At 36.5% G+C, this 17,827-nt stretch overlaps 1 pseudogene; it reads left to right on the forward strand.

The window, feature by feature from the left end:
* Window positions 1-7,404, forward strand: part of LOC100345864 (speckle-type POZ protein-like pseudogene) — a 145,526-nt pseudogene extending 138,122 nt beyond the window's left edge.
* The last annotated feature ends 10,423 nt before the right edge of the window (window positions 7,405-17,827 follow it).

The raw sequence follows: 17,827 nt of genomic DNA on the forward strand, positions 1-17,827 counted from the left end.
CCCAGCTCCTGCTTTGGGGGCCAATTTGGGGAGTGAACCACAGGTGGAAGACCTTTCTCTCTGTCTCTCCCTCTCATTGCCTGTAACTCTATCTCTCAAATAAATAAATAAAATCTTTAAAAAAAGGTGAAAATAAACAAACATATAGTTTAGTTAGAGGCTGACAAAAGCTCATGGTTTTATTTTTAAGGTTAGAGAGATTGAATACATTCATAGGCTATAGAGTATAAGAGATACAAAGAGAGAATGCCAGGGAAGGGATACTGATGCAGTGAGAGCTCTAAGAATGTGGAAGGCAGAAGGCAAATACAAGAAGGTTAAGTTTAGGATATTTTCCCTATGAGATGTTAAGTTGAAGATGGGAGGAGAAGAAGAAGGTAAAAATAGGAATGATGCATTGCTTGTCTCTAATTTTTTCCGTGATTTGGGAGATGGCACCAGTAGTGGAGAATGAGAGAAGGACTAGTAGGAGGTCTTATCTTTGAAGGAGAAAGAGTTGATCAAGACAATATATGGGGCCAGCATTGTGGCATAGTGAGAAAAGCAATTGCCTATGACACTGGGCATCCCATATGGTTCCGGTTCTAATCCCAGCTGCTCCATTCCTGATCCAGCTCCCTGATAATGGCCTAGGAAAAGCAGTGAAAAACAACCCAAGTGTTTGGGTCCCTGCCATCCATGTGGGAGACCCAAATGAAATTCTTGGTTCCTGGCTTCAGCCTAGCCAAGCGCTGGCTGTTTCAGCCATCTGGGGAGTGAACCAGTGGATGGGACATCTGTCTGTATGTCTCCCTCTCTCTCTGCAACTCTTGAATTTCAAATAAATAAATCTTTTTAAAAAGGGCAATATTTGAACTGGTAACAGAAGCAGAGATATTTGGCAACTTTTTTTTCTTTTTTTTTTTTTTTTTTTTACTTTTTATTTAATGAATATAAATTTCCAAAGTACAGCTTATGGATTACAATGATTTCCCCCCACATAACTTCCCTCCCACCCACTACCCTCCCCTTTCCCGCTTCCTCCCCCCTTCCATTCACATCAAGATTCATTTTCAATTCTCTTTATATACAGAAGATCAGTTTAGCATATATTAAGTAAAGATTTCAACAGTTTGCACCCACATAGAACCACAAAGTGAAAAATACTGTTTGAATACTAGTTATAGCATTAAATCACAATGTATAGCACATTAAGGAAAGAGATCCTACATGAGGAGTAAGTGCACAGTGACTCCTGTTGTTGACTTAACAAATTGACACTCTTGTTTATGGCATCAGTAATCACCCTAGGCTCTTGTCATGAGCTGCCAAGGCTATGGAAGCCCCCTGAGTTCACCAACTCTGATCATATTTAGACAAGGTCATAGTCACAGTGGAAGTTCTCTCCTCCCTTCGGAGAAAGGTACCTCCTTCTTTGATGACCTGTTCTTTTCACTGGGACCTCACTCACGGAGATCTTTCATTTAGGTTTTTTTGTTTGTTTGTTAGTTTGTTTGTTTGTTTTGCCAGAGTGTTTTGGCTTTCCATGCCTGAAATACTCTCATGGGCTTTTCAGCTGGATCCGCATGCCTTAAGGGCTGATTCTGAGGCCAAAGTGTTGTTTAGGACATCTGCCATTCTATGGGTCTGCTGTGTATCTCGCTTCCCATGTTGGATCGTTCTCTCCCTTTTTTATTCTATCAGCTAGTATTTGCAGACGCTAGTCTTGTTTATGTGATCCCTTCGGCTCTTAGTCCTATCATTATGATCAATTGTGAACAGAAATTGATCACTGGGACTAGTAAGATGGCTTCTGGTATCTTTGTGGTTTTTAAATTTTCTTAGGTTGTCTTGAAGCTCCAGAGTTTTCTTGAAAACTTTTTGAGAATACCATAGAACATAAACATTTTTAGGTATTATAGCTTTTGCTAATAAATGTATGTTTTAGTCATTCTTTTTGTGTGAATAAAATTTTCTACAAAAACTGCAAAAAATCCCATTATATATTATAAAATATCACTATACTTTGTCTCATTTGATCCTTACAATCCTCCTTATCTACCATATGATACTGAAAATGAGAATATTTATTGAAGGCATTATCTCGTTTTATCTTTATCTACTCTTGTTGGAATTTTATGGATGAGGAAACAGACTCATGGTTGACTTTTGGCATTTGGCAAAATATCCTGTGACTGTGTCACTAATGTATAGGTGGATTATAATAATCTGAAAATCCAGAATTTGAAATGCTCCAAGCTTTTTGAGTACTGATATGATGTCACAAGTGGAAAATTCCATACCTGACCTCTTGTGACAGGTCTCAGTCAAAACACAAGTGCACTGAAAATACCATATAAAATTGCCTTCAGGCTATATGTATAAAGTATGTATGAAAATACAAATGAATCTCGTGTAGGCGCCATGGCTTCTGATCAGCGCGGTGCGCCAGCCGCAACGCGCCTGCTGTAGCGGCCACTTGTGGGTTGAACCATCGGAAAAGGAAGACCTTTCTCTCTGTCTCTCTCTCTTTCTCTTTCTCTCTCTCTCTCTCTCATTGTCTATCTCTGCCTGTCAAAAAAAAATAATGAATTTCATATTTAGACTTGGGTCCCACCCCCAATATATTTCATGAAATATTCCAAGATATAAAATAATCCAAACTGCAAAGCACTTCTGGTTCTAAGCATTTCTGATAACAGATACTCAACCTGCAATTGGTTATGAGACTTATTTCTTTTATTTGCAGTTATTATTTTTATTTACTATTTATATTTTAAATATTTATTTGTTTATTTGAAAGACAGTGACAGAGAGGGAGAGATTGAGAGAGAAAGGTAGAGAATCTGCGTCCATTATTTGTCAATTCAGATCTCTGCCTTTTTCTTTTTCTATTCTATTGGTCTGTGATTTGATATGTTCAAGTTTTATTGTATTCATCTGTAAATAGAGATAATACTATTTAATTTACCAGGCTAAGTGAAAACTAAATGTGAACTAAGTGAAACTAAATGTGATAATTTATAGAAGGTACCGAGGTCAGAATAGGAGATTAAAAAACGTTCAACATGTATTTCCATATATTAGAAATGAACAATCTGAAAATGAGATTAAAAATTTCACTTACAAAAGCACCAAAAAGAATAAAATATTTAAAAATAATATAACAAAACAAGTGTACGACTTATACAGTGCAAACAGTAAAACTCTGCTGAAAGAGGTTAAAGAAAACCTAAATAAATGTAAGACATCTTGTTTTCATGGAACAGTTAATAATGTTAAGATGGCAGCCATTCCCAAAGCAGTCTGTGGATTCAGTGTAATCTTAAAATTTCAGCGAGTCTCCTTGCAAAAATGGAAAAGCCAGTTCTAAAAGTCATGAAGAATTATAGGGGGCCTCAAATGGCCAAAACAATCTTGAAAAGAATACATTTGGTATACCCAACTTCTTGATTTCAAAAGTTACTATGAAGCTACAATAATCAAAACAGGGTGATGCTAGCATACAGGTAGACATTTAGATCAACAGAATAGAAAGAAACCAGGAAATAAACCTACCTAACTATAGTGAAATTATTTCAGTAAGGCTGTCATTTGATGGCAGAAAGAATAGTTTCTTCAACAAATGATGCTGAAACAACTGTATTTCCACAATACTTTTTTTTTTGGTCAGTATAAATTTCATTCAATTTTTTTTTCCATTTCTAGTAGAATTTCATTTTGAGGTTTAATGTTTCAAGTGAGTATAGCATTTTACAATTCAGTAATCTTGGATTTCAAGTCATTAAAGATGAAAGTGGAAATGTGAAGTTAAGAAAATCAGTTTTCATCTTCTGTAACATCTAAATCTTCATCATCTGCATCATCATCTTCTGTGTGTTGGTCCTTTCTTAGTCGAGAGGTGGATACCTGTCCTGTTCCAGATACACATTTAGCTGACAGTGATCTCTGAAGAGGCGACTTTGAGAGATTTGGCAACTTTTAAGATGAAGCTGTGCTCAGGGACTAAAAATTTGTAATCACATTAACATGTCATTTTTGTTTGGTTTTAGTCTAGTAGTGCTCACAAAGCTAAATTAATTTGCAGGTGAGGTAAAATGCAAATGCTTTAGGTAAAAATTTTTTCCTGATAGGGTACAATGAAAAGACAGGTAGTCAAGAATGGATAAAGTATTAGTAAGATACCTCCATCAATACATACTTTGTCAACAGATGCCCCATGTAATATATTTCTTGAACTATTGATACTGGTTTATTAGCTACCACCTTTCTTCACAAATCTGAAATGCCTAGCAAGCTTTCTTACCAAAGAACTTCATTAGAGAGTTTAGTTAGCACGGACATAAATTTAACTTTGAGTGAGGACAAGTACTGCACAGAATCAAAACCTCTCTCTCACTTCCAAATGAAAACACATAGACAATTCATTCCAGGGACACATGGTATGTGGGTTTTAATAATGACAACCATTTATGGCCTCTGAAAGGGTTCCAAAAAACATTTTTTATTGTTGTCTTTGAAGAAACATTGGTCCAAGATGAGAGGGACTGGATTTCCAACTATATCCTTCAGGATAGAGCAGCAACATGTCCAAGGATCAGAAGTCCCAAGGCCATCTAAGGACATAGTTCTGACCTGAGTGACCTGGCTCTAGTATATAAACAACAGAATTAATTGGTTGCAGTTTCTCTATCATTACTTCCCTTGTCTTCATGTGTGCCCCATCAAAATGAACAGAGAGTAGCATCTCACACTCTAAGAAGTATCTAAACATTGGGAAATATAAATTCTAGTATTTCATTTAAAAGCCCAAATTATCTGAATTACTATGACCCCAGTATTTGGAATGTGATTTTATGGAGACAGAGCAACCTCACTGGGTCTATTTTGCTGCTTCTTTTCCATCTCAGCTGGCAATAGCCTTCCTCGGAGACCTCTTACTAAACTTGGATGATTTATGACCAACATGACACTCCAACTTATTTCAGAAAACTAAAATGTTGAGCCCATCTTTCAGGCCCCAGACATACCCAAGATGATTTATCTACCAAAAGAAATCCGCAGTTTTTTCTTCTCTGTTGCCAATTGTGTGTGGGTTGGGATTTTTGCTACAAAATTCAGAATTTAGTGGACTTTGGTTTATGTTCGATGCATAGTTGCTTCTTTAATGAAAAGAAAATGAAGCACATAATTCCAAAGAATCTTATCTATCTTTCCTTTCTTTGTACTCTTTCTCTGACCTACATTTTTCCAAATAATCAGTAGAACAGGATAAATCTTCTGAGCTTGAATATATTTTAATTCTCTCTCAAATGCTTGATTTATTTTGCTAAGCCATCCGTTCAGTGACTCTAGACATGAATAGGAGGCTATAAAACAATGCTAATCCACCTAAAATGCCACAGAATGACACCACTGATGAGATTCTCTGCCTCAGGAAAATCCTTTTGTAACCCACAATACCCTCAGAGAGCCAGGTTGTTTTGAGGAGGAAAATTAGAAATGGTAAAAAGTCTGATTTTAAGAAATTTAGTATGAGATATATATATTATTTTAAGAAATTTATTATGAGAAATTTATTATATATATATAATGAACACCTGCTCATCTGTAAAAAGGAATGAAATCCTGTCTTTTGCAACCAAATGGATACAACTGGAAGCCATTGTGGTTAGTTAAATAAGCCAGTCCCAAAAAGAGAAATACCATATGCTTTCCCTGATTTGTGGTAACTGGTAAAGAACAAAAAATGTAATGCATATGAGCAAAATTGACACTTTGAGATTTGATTGTGTACAGCCCTTGCCTGTATTCTTGAGGAACAGTGGTCTTTCCACTTAATACTTGTTGAATTTTTTACTTAGTGGAATGAATTTTAAACTTGTGATTATAAAGTAAATTGAATGTATGTCACTTTGAAAATTAAAAGCAAAATAAGAAAAGAAGGAAGCAGGTGGGAGAGAGGGAGAGAGGGAGGGTGGGGTGGGTAGGATCATGATGCTCTTAAAACTGTACATATGAGGAGAAGAAGTTTAGGAGGGAGAGATGGGGAAGGGAAGACAGTTGGACCGGGAAGGAGGGATGCAGTTCGGCAAGGCAGCCGCCATCACTCCTGCTGCCTCAGCCACCACAGCCCAGGCTCCTAGGGCCAAGGAGGCAGCCACCTCAGTGGGAGAGGAAACTGCTCCAGAACTCCCTGGCACAGCCCTGCACAAGTACTCAGCTGTGTGAGATGCTATTTAAATACTAAAAGACTACAATAAAATGACAATATCTCAGGCACCACCCCCACCTCCACCTGGAGATATGTCCACTGGTCCTATAGCAGAAAGCTAATGTTATACACAAATTAAAGTAGTAAAATTTCCCTACATGTGTACCATCAATAACTTCAGTTTTGGTTGAGAAGAACTTAGTGAAGTGTTAAAAAGTTCACCATTTTCATCTGAGCCAAGTGAAAAAATGAAATGGTGCCTGAGAGTAAACCCAAAGGGATTAGATGATGAAACCAGACTACTTGTCCTTATGTTTGATTTTAGTCAGCTGCCCCAAAAGTGAAGGTCACACAAAAATCAAATTTTCCCTCTGAACGCTAAAAGGGAAGAAACAAAAGCAAGGAAAAGCCAAAGAATATACCAATTTGTGCAAGGAAAGGACTAAGGTTTTTTAAAATTTTAAATTTTTAAATTCATTAGAAGGGAATTTTTGCTTGATGAAGCCAATGATCTTTTATCAGATGACAAGCTTATATTATTTTGTGAGGTGAGTGTGGCCCAAGATTCAGTAAACGTACCAGGACATACTAATACAAATATGTTGAAGGTGCCTGAATGGCGACTAAAAAGATTTAGCTGATCTCTGGGAAAACATGAGATTTACAGATTGCAGTTTTTTTGTGAGAGGGCAAGAATTTAAAGCTCATAACTTTGTACTCGCAGCCTGATCCCTAGCGTTGAATGAAATGTTTGAATATGAAATGGAAGAATGCAAAAAGAATCTAGTAGAAATAAGCGACTTCAACCCTGAGGTTTATAAAGAAATGATAAGATTCATTTATATGGGAAAAGCACCAAATCTTGATAAAATGGCTGAAAACTGTTGGCAGATGCAGACAAATATACACTTTGTGTAGTAACCTCTCAGTAGAAAATGTTGCTGATACCTTGGTCTTACAGATTTGCTCAGTGCAGAACAGTTGAAAACACAAGCCATAAGCTTTATTAATAGGTGCAGTATACTTTGACAACTCGGGTGTTAAGATGGGAAAAACTGGAACAGCAATCTAGCAACTGATATAATGGAAACATCAGGGTGGGAGTCCATGATTCAATCACACTTCCACTTAGTATCAGAAGTCTTCTGAGCACTAGCCTCTGCACAGTGCCACAGTTTGGCATTCCTCTCAAATGGCTAACACAGTCCTGACATCTTCCATGAACAGTAGAAAAATGGAATTGATTTATACTCCTCCAGTCCAGAAGGGTGCTAAAACACAAACCATAAGCAAGAGTTGTATCTGCTTTCTTGTCCATAGAACAGGTAGTGAAAAGCATATGACTTGATTTCAGGTAAATAATTTATGGTATATTCTTCAGCTTTAAATTAGATTGATTTATTCACCTCAAGGCATTAAATTATCTTCAGTGACTTTTCTTGTTTATATAGTACTTCAGTTTTTTTTGTGCCTTGTCATTTTAACCAAGCTGTGCTGTATTGCAGTAACTCAATAATGCAATAATACCGATAACTGAAGATACCAAGTTTCAAAAGGATCTTCCATTATTTTGAGAAAAGAAAAATTAATTTAGATTTTTTTGTCCTATGCTATCTCAAAGTTTAAATGTAGGTTTTCCTTAAAAGCACTTGTATTGGAGATTACCAGTAATGTCTCCAGTCTGAGTTGTATAAACATAGAAGAGCATGCTTACTTGCAAGGTAAGTTATGGCAATACACTGCTTCAGTTCTAATTTATTTTTCATTCAGGGAGAAAACATGCAATGAGTTACCCCAGACTTTTGGTTAAATTTGTGGTGTTTGTATGTTAACTGTTCAACAAACTGCGGGTTTATCCAAATTTGCAATGATTGAGAACTGATTGAGGCTATGATTTCAACAAGAAAGCATGCTTTCTGCTGAATCAATTTTTTTTATTTATGGTGACTTACATTTATATGAGGAATTCTGTACATGCTAAAAGTTAAGGGGGGAGGGGTTCCAAGATGGCAGAATAAAGAGGGTGCTTAGTGCTCTAGTGCAGGTGAAGATTTAAAAAGGTGGAGATAGTGTAGTCTCAGGGAAGAGTTAGGGGGAAAAACAGCAGAGGAAACTGCTGAAATTAGAGGGATATAGTAGACCTACATGGAGGGTGTGGGCACCCACAACTTGAGACTCCAACAGCCGAGAAGCTACACACCAGCGCTGGAAAGTGAGGTGAGATCAGACATCAGAAGACCAATCCACTGGTAAAAAAGTGTCAGGAAGAGCCTAGAGGGAACAAGGCTTGAAGCCCCATGGGGGAAAGTGCATCAGCCAAACTAGAGGTGAAAAAAAAAAAAAAAGATGGGAAGGACACGTTTCTCTCTCTCTGATCACTTTACAAAAGTGTACTGTGACAAGCCAATAATGTGGGCACCATTTTGGACATACTTAACAGCTGTACCAGCTCGTGCATTTGGACATACTTAGCAGCTGCACCCAGCAATCAGCTGAGTGGAGATTTCTGACTCTGGTGAGGAGAAATGACAGGGGGCTAGGAGCTTATAACTGTGTGAAGCTTCTGCACTGGGTCTGTGAAAATACTGTGGGTGTGTGGGAGAACTCATGGTGTGGCTGGGACTTTGAGCAGTCTCAGTGGGAGACGCCACAAGTTCAAGGGTTCCTGTATACCTGGTGAGAGACATTGCTGGGGAATCTGAACTTACATGAGGACTGCATAGATCCTTTGTGTGGTCCTTGTGATAGGGCAAATAAATATTATACTCACTGGAGCTAGCTCTCAGGCACTGGTCTCCATTGAGGAGAAGAGTTCAACTGAGCAGAATATACTTCCCTTTTGGTAAAAAAAAAAAAAGAGAGAGAGAGAAGATTTACCACACCAAAACTGGGTATGTCACCTTAGGCATGCCCTGAACCCTGGAGAACTGAACAGAGCTCTCTGGCCACACCCACTACAAGCTTCTAGAGAGTCACTGAAAGCAGACAATCCACTTATCTGCAGAGTCATAATACAACACTAAAAGCCAACACAGGGGGAGGGGGGAAGAAACCAATGGGTATCTCCACAAATATAGAAAAACAAATGCAACAATCCAAGAAACAAGAATAAGGAAGACAACATGATGCTCCCAAAAGAACATAGCACTTAGATACTAGATTATGAAGACAAAGAGACAGTAGAAATGCAACAAATGAAACTCAAAAAATTGATCTTAAGATTACATAGAACTAATCAACAGCAAACGCATGAACTACTAAAATCCATGCAGGGCATGAAATAAAACCTCTCCCATGAATTTGAGATCCTAAGGAAGAATCAAAATTAAGCCAAGAATTCAATAGATCATGAAATAGAGATCTTAAAGAGAAATCAAAATGAAATGAAGAATTCAATAGAACAAATAAAAAATGTAGTGGATAGCCTTATAAACAGAATCAGTGATGTAGAAGAAAGAGTATCAGGCTTAAAAGACAAAGCACAGGAAAGTACACAGTCAAACCAAGAAAAGAAGAATTTAGAAATCTAAAAAACAAAGTTAGGAATCTACAGGATACTATAAAAAAACATTTGGATTCTAGGAGTTCCTGAAGGCACGGAAAGAGAGAAAGAGAGAGAAAGGATTAGAAGGCATTTTTAGTGAAATACTAGCAGAAAACGTCCCAGGTTTGGAGAAAGAAAGGGACATGCAAGTAAAGGAAGCACACAGAAATCCCAATAGACATGACCAGAAGAGATCCTCACCACAACACATTGTAATCAAACTCACCACAGTGAAACATAAAGAGAAGATTCTAAAATGTGCAAGAGAGAAACGCCAGATTACTTTCAGAGGATCTCCAATTAGACAGAAGACTTCTCATCAGAAACCCTGCAGGCTAGGAAAGAATGAAGAGATATAGCCCAAATCCTAAGAGAAAAAAACTGTCAGCCCAGAATATTATACCCTGAAATGCTCTCATTTGTGAATTAAGGTGAAATAAAAACCTTTCATAACAAACAGAAATTGAAAGAATTTATCACCATCCATCCAGCCCTGCAAAAGATGCTTAAAGGTGTGTTAAACAGATAAACACAGAATCATGGTCATCAATATGAAAGAATGTAAAGGAAGAAAATCTCTCAGTAAAATATCAATGGAAGTTCAAAGTATAAATTGGGAATATCTTTGGAAAAATAGCATGAGAAAGTCATCACTTATCAATAGTCACATTGAATGTAAATGGCCTCAACTCCCCAGTTAAAAGGCACAGACTGGTTGAATGGATTAAAAAACAAAGCCCATCTATTTTGCTATCTACAAGAAACACATCTTCCCAACAAATATGCACACAGACTGAAAGTGAAAGATTGGAAAAAGATATTCCATGCCAACAGAAACCAAAAAAAGAGCTGGCATACCCATCTTAATATCAGACAAAATAAACTTTAACACAAAAACTGTTAAGAGAGACAAAGAGGGGCACTATATAATGATTAAAGGATCAATTCAACAGGAAGATGTAACTATTATAAATGTATATGCACCAAATTACAGGGCAGATGGCAATTTAAAAGAAAGGTTCATGGAATTAAAGGGAGATGTAGACTCCAATACAATAGTATTAGGGGACTTCAATACTCCACTTTCAGCAATGGACAGATCAACCAGACAGAAATTCAACAAAGAAAGCAGATTTAATCAACACTATAGACCAAATGGACCTAACAAATATCTACAGAACTGTTTATCCTACACTTCAAGAATATACATTCTTCTCAGCAGTGCAGGGAACAGGCTCTAGGATTGACCACATACTAGGCCATAAAGCAAGTCTCAGCAAATTAAAAAGAATCTAAATCATACCATGCATCTTCTCAGACCACAATGGAATGAAGCTGGAAATCAGCAACTCAGGAGTCTCTAGAGCATATTAAAAACATGAAGGATCAACAATGTGCTCCTGAATGAACAGTGGGTCCTCAAAGAAATCAAAAGAGAAATCAAAAACTTTCTAGAAACAAATGAAGATGACACACAACAAATCAAAACTTATGGATACAGCAAAAGAAGTGTTAGGGGAAAGTTTATAGCAATAGGTGCCTACATCAAGAAACTGGAAAAGCACCAAATAAATGGGCTATCAATGCATCAAGGATCTAGAAAAACAGCAAAACAAACCAAACTAGTAGGAGAAAAGAAATAATTAAAATTAGAGAAGAAATAAACAAAATCAAATAAAAATACAAATGATCTGCAAAATGAAGAGCTGGTTTTTTGAAAAAAAAATAAGCAAAATTGACATGATTGGCCCAACTAACAGAAAAAAGGAGAGAGAAGACCCAAATCCATAAAGTTAGAGTTGAAAAATGGAATGTAACAACAAACACCACAGAAATAAAAAGAGTCACCAGAAATTACTACAAAGAGCTATATGCCAACAAACTGGGAAATCTAGCAAAAAAGGAGAGATTCCTGGACACATGTAACCTCTCTAAATTGAACCATGAAGACATAGAAAACCTAAACAGACCCATAACCAAGTCAGAAATTGAACCAATAATAAAGACCCTCCCAACAAATAAAAGCCCAGGACAGGATGGATTCACTGCTGAATTCACCAGACTTTTAAAGAACTAACTCCATCTAATTCTTCTCAAGTTATTCAAAATAATTGAAAGAGAAGAATCCTCCCAAATTCTTTTATGAAGCCATCATCACCTTAATTGCTAAACCTGAGAAATATGCAAAAGAGAAAGACAATTACAGATCAATTTCATTGATAAACATAGATGCAAAAATTCTCAATAAAATTCTAGTCAATAGAATCCAACAACACATCAGAAAATCATCCACCCAGACCAATTGGGATTTACTCCTGGTATGCAGGGATGGTTCAAAATCCAAAAATCAATCAACGTGATACATCACAGTAACTGCCAAACAAAAACCAAATGATTATCTCAATAGATACAGAGAAAGTATTTGATAAAAGACAACACCCTTTCATGATGAAAAATCTAAGTAAATTGAGTATAGAAGGAATATTCCTCAACACAATCAAGGCAATTTATAACAAACCCACAGAGGCATCATATTTAATGGGGGAAAGTTGGAAGCATTCCCACTGAGATCCAGTACCAGACAGGGATGCCCACTCTTACCATTGCTGTTAATGTAGTACTGGAAGCTTTACCTAGAGCCATTAGGCAAGAAAAAAATCAAAGGGATACAACTTGGGAAGGAAGAAGTCAAAATATCCCTATTTGCCAACAACATGATTATTTAGGGCATCCAAAGAACTCCACTAAGAGACTGTTGGAACTCATAGAAGAGATTGGTAAAGTAGCAGGATATAAAATCAATACACAAAAATCAACAGCAGTCTTTGTAAACACAGAGAATGCCACTGCTGAGAAAGAACTTCTAAGATCAATCCCATTCACAATACCTACCAAAAAATTCAAATATCTTGGAATAAACTTCTCCAAGGATGTCAAAGAACTATACGACGAGAATTACAAAATTTTAAAGAAAGAAATAGAAGATGATATAAAAAAATGGGAAAAATCTTCCATGTTCATGGATTGGAAGAATCAATATCATCAAAATGTCCATTCTTCCAAAAGCAATTTACAGATTCAATGCAATACCAATCAAAATACCAAAGACATTCTTCTAAGATCTGGAGAACATGATGTTAAAATTCATATGGAGGCACAGGAGACCTTGAATAGCTAAAGCAATCTTATACAACAAAACAGAGCCAGAGGCATCACAATACCAGATTTCAAGACATACTACAGGGCAGTTATAATCAAAACAGCCTGTTACTGGTACAAAAACAGATGGGTAGACCAATGGAACAGAATAGAAATGCCAGAAATCAATCCAAACATCTACAATCAACTTATATTTGATCAAATAACTAAAGCAAATTCCTGGAGCAAGGACAACTTATTCAACAACTGGTGCTGAGAAAACCGGGTTTCTATGTGTAGAAGTATGAAGCAGGACCCCTACCTTACACTTTATGCAAAAAATCTACCCTATATCGATTAAAAATCTAAATCTGTGACCAGACACTATCAAATTATTAGAGAACATCAGAGAAACCCTGCAAGATATAGGCACAGGCAAAGTCTTATTGGAAAATACCCCAGAGGCACAGGCAGTCAAAGCAAAAATTAACAATTGGAATTACATCAGATTGAGAAGTTTCTGTACTGAAAAGAAACAGTCAGGAAATTGAAGAGGCAACCAAAAAAATGTGAGAAATTATTTGCAAATTATGCAATGGATAAAGGTTTAACAACCAGAATCTACAAAGAGATCAAGATCCACAACAAAACAACCCACTTAATAGATGGGCCACAGATATTTTTCAAAAGAGAAAATCCAAATGGCCAACAGACATATGAAAAAGTGTTCAGTATCACTAGCCATTATGGAAAAGCAAATAAAAACCACAATGAGGTTTCACCTCACCCCAGTTAGAATGGCTCACATATAGAAATCAACAAATAGATGCTGGCAAGGATGTGGAGGAAATGGCACACTAATCCACTGTTGGTGGAAATACAAACTGGGAAAGCCACTGTGGAAGACAGTTTGGAGATTCCTCAGAAATCTGAATATAGCCCTACCACACGACCCAGCCATTGCACTCCTCAGAATTTACCCAAAGGAAATTAAATTCGCAAACAAAAGAACTATCTGCACCTCAATGTTTATTGCAGCTCAATTCACAATAGCTAAGATCCAGAGTCAATCTAAATGCTCGTCATCAGAAGACTGTATAAAGGAATTATGGGATATATACTCTATAGAATACTATACAGCAGTAAAAAAAAAATGAAATCCGGTCTTTTACAACAAAATGGAGGAATCTGGAAAACATCATGCTTAGTGAACTAAGCCAGTCCCAAAGGACAAATATCATATGTTCTCCCTTATCTGTGACAACTAACTGAGCACCTAAAAGGAAACCTGTAGAAGTGAAACTGACACTATGAGAAACAATGACTTGATTAGCCTTTGTCCTGACTGTCAAGGAACAGCTTACTATTTTTTTTCTTTTTAGTATTTTCTTTTTCTACTTAATACCATTGGTTGAACACTTTACTTAACACAGAATTATTCTTAGGTGTTTAAATCAAACTGAAAATTGATCCCTGTTAAAAATAAGAGGGGAATAAGAGAGGGAGGCGATGTACAGTTCAGCATATGTTCCCTTGGACTTACCCCTAAGGGTAAAGCTAAAAACTTGCCATGGGACTCCAAATCCCATTAATTTCTCAGGTACCAATGCCATCTTATTAGTTAAAGTGATCAATCTAAGTTCATAACAGATCATAAAGATAGGCATAAATGTCAAAGGGATCACATAAATAAAACCAAGTGTCTGCTAATAATAATAGATAGAATTAAAAAGGAGAGACTAATCCAACCTGGAAAGCAGGCCACACAGTAGACTCATAGAATGACAAATTTCCTGAACAGCACTCTGGCCTCAGAATCAGCCGTAAGGCATTCAGATCTGGCTAAAAAGCCCATCAGAGCATTTCAAGCATGGAAAGCCAAAACACTGTGGCAAAAAAATGACCAAAATGAAAGATCTCTGTGAGTGAGATGCCAGTGGAAAGGACATCAAAAGAGGAGGTATCTTTCTCTGAAGGAAGGATTGATCCTCCACTTTGATTATGGCCCTGTCTAAATAAAGTCAGAGTTTGTGGGCTAAAGAGGCTTCCATAGCCTTGGAAGCTCATGACAAGAGCCTTGGGTGATTACTGAAATCATAAATAAGAGTTCAATTGTTAAATCAACAGCAGTAGTCACTGTGCACTTGCTCCCATGTAGGATCTCTGCCCTTAATGTGTTGTACTATGAGAATTAACAGTAAAACTAGTCTTCAAACAGTACTTCATACTTTGTCTGTGTGGGTCTAAACTGTTGAAATCTTAGCATAGAGTTGATCTTCTGCATATAAAGATAATTGAAAATGAGTCTTAATGAAGAATGGGAGGAAGAGTCAGTAGGAGGAGTGACAGTTTGTGGATGGGAGGGCGGGTATGGGGGTAAGAACCTCTATAATCCAAAAGTTGTACTCATGAAATTTATATTTATTAAATAAAAGCTTTCTACAGAAAAAAGTTAAGGATGACCAAATGTAAATTTAATGAGTGGGCCAACTAAGAAAGATATATATGCTCTTTTAATGTGTAACTTTTGTACGCTGAATGGGACATATATATTTTCCTATTTTTGAGGGAATTAATAACAACTTTTGAAATAATTTTTTAAGACATATGGAAGCAATTGGGATGTTTGTGATAATAGATAATGGGTCTCCTTGATTATAGTTAAATTGGTTTGGCTTTCAGATATTCATTACTGAATTTATTCCTGTTCTTCTAATAAAGGCTCCTGAATAATAAGCAAATCTTGGGCAGTCTACTCCCCTTCAAACAGTGAACTAATACAATTTGCACACAAATACAGTTTTCACACTGATACAAGACACACACAAAGGAGAGAACTCTTGGATTGTTTCAGGTCACACTATGAAGCTTTTCTCCCCTTGTTTTCTCCTTTATGTTTCACTTACTGTACTAACACTGTGGATATTGAAATTCTGCATAATGTGAATAGGATAGACTATTTATAAGCTGCTTTTCACGGGCCAGTTCTTTATTATAAATGAATTTTAGCTTCAACACATATACATGTTAGGTGTTTGTTAGTTGTGTTACTAAAGAAGGTCTGTTTTGGTACATTGTCCCAGAGAGGCAGGAGCAATCAGAGTCAGGCTGTGGGATCTGACTTACTCTAGCAGTGACAGTGTGCTTCTTAGGTAAGATTTATATATTTTTAACTTTTATTTAATAAATATAAATTTCCAAAGTACAACCTTTTATTATAGCGGCTTTTTCCCCCCATAACCACCCTCCCACCCGCAATCATCCCCTCTCTCACTCCTTCTCCCATCCCATTCTTCATCAAGATTCATTTTCAATTCTCTTTATATACAGAAGATCAGTTTAGTATATACTAAGTAATGATTTCAACAGTTTGCACCCACACAGAAACACAAAGTATAAAGTACTGTTTGAGTACTAGTTATACCGCTAATTCACATAGTACACAACACATTAAGGACAGAGATCCTACATGGGGAGTAAGTGCACAGTGACTACTGCTGTTGATTTAACAATTGACACCCTTATTTATGGCGTCAGTAATCACCCTAGGTTCTTGTCATGAGCTGCCAAGGCTATGGAAACCTCTTGAGTTCACCAACTTTGATAAGATTTATTTTTGACCACAAAGAAAAGTGTGTCACTGGGGAAAAATGCATATAGCAATGCATTTGCATATATGACTTTACTCAGAAGATTAGAATTTATATAATTTTTTATTTAGATTCTGAGTTCAGGGCAAAAGGAAAAAAAGGTGAAGCTTGAGGATTTACAATAGATTTTGTGCTTGCTCTCTCTTTACTAGGTGTTACCTGAAGGAATCAAAACATACCGGGACTGATGCATATTTACTCTAAGCAGGCACTATCAAAATGAGCATTTGTTATCCACAACAGACAGCAGTTTGAAAGATCACATTTTCAGGTATCTTAGCTGTTTTCTGTGATATTTAGTTGAGTCTTTGTTGTGGTAACTTAAATTGGAAGAATCTATCAGAATAGTAGAAATACTCTTCCCTGGTAATGGACTTCACCCTAAATAAAAATGATATTGAAAATAGAAATTCACTTCCTTTACTCCATTACTAAGATTGAGCCTATTACGTTTGCATGTGGAATTTACAAAATAAGTGTACACACACACACACACACACACCACTTAAGAGTTTTAACAAGGTTTTACAAGAAAACAAAAATTCCCTCAGTAAGTAATGTCATCTATCAAAAATAATGTTGATATGTCGATTATATCTAAAGCACACCACACTAGTACATTGAGAATCGACTCACTGCTCTATTTTACATTTCTAGCCACAGTGGCTTCAATAATCGTACCATATAGTCAATATTTCAGCTTGTCTTTACCTACTCTAGTGTTAATTGCAAATCCTAAGGATTTCGTAAAAAAAATTTTGAGTTCAGTAGCACATTTTGTACCAAAATTGTCAAATACTGTGCTATAAGAATATTCATGTGTATAGAATTGCCCACATTTCAGGTAATATAATGTCTGTCATTGTACTAACAGAATCTTACGTAGTTGATCTATTTTTTTCATTTATTATGTATATTTTTGGCATCATGGTTTCTTGAGGCAATGATAAAAACTGTTAGTGTTTTCTGAAGTAAGTGCTCTAATAGCCTTTTCCTCTTCCATTTTTAAAACACATTATTTTCAAAACAGGCACAGATCCTTCCCAGAGCCATCTTGCCTTTCAGTTTATAAGCCTGCTCCCACTTCCATTTTGTCACCCAAATGGGCCTTTTGCTTAGAAAGTAGTGAGTGGTTTTAGATATTACATGTCAAAAAGTAACCATTGGATAGCTGTTTTTTAAGATTTAGAAACACTCTATTTGTGCCTTTTTCATTTTTAAATTTCAATGTACATTGGAATTTGCAGCACAAATAGCAAAGTATCATACTATGGCTTGCCAGTGTTACCTCCTTGAATACTC

Source organism: Oryctolagus cuniculus, chromosome 8 (assembly GCF_051225735.1).
Source record: "Oryctolagus cuniculus isolate XC-2025 breed Fujian yellow rabbit chromosome 8, ASM5122573v1, whole genome shotgun sequence".
Taxonomy (NCBI): Eukaryota; Metazoa; Chordata; class Mammalia; order Lagomorpha; family Leporidae; genus Oryctolagus; species Oryctolagus cuniculus.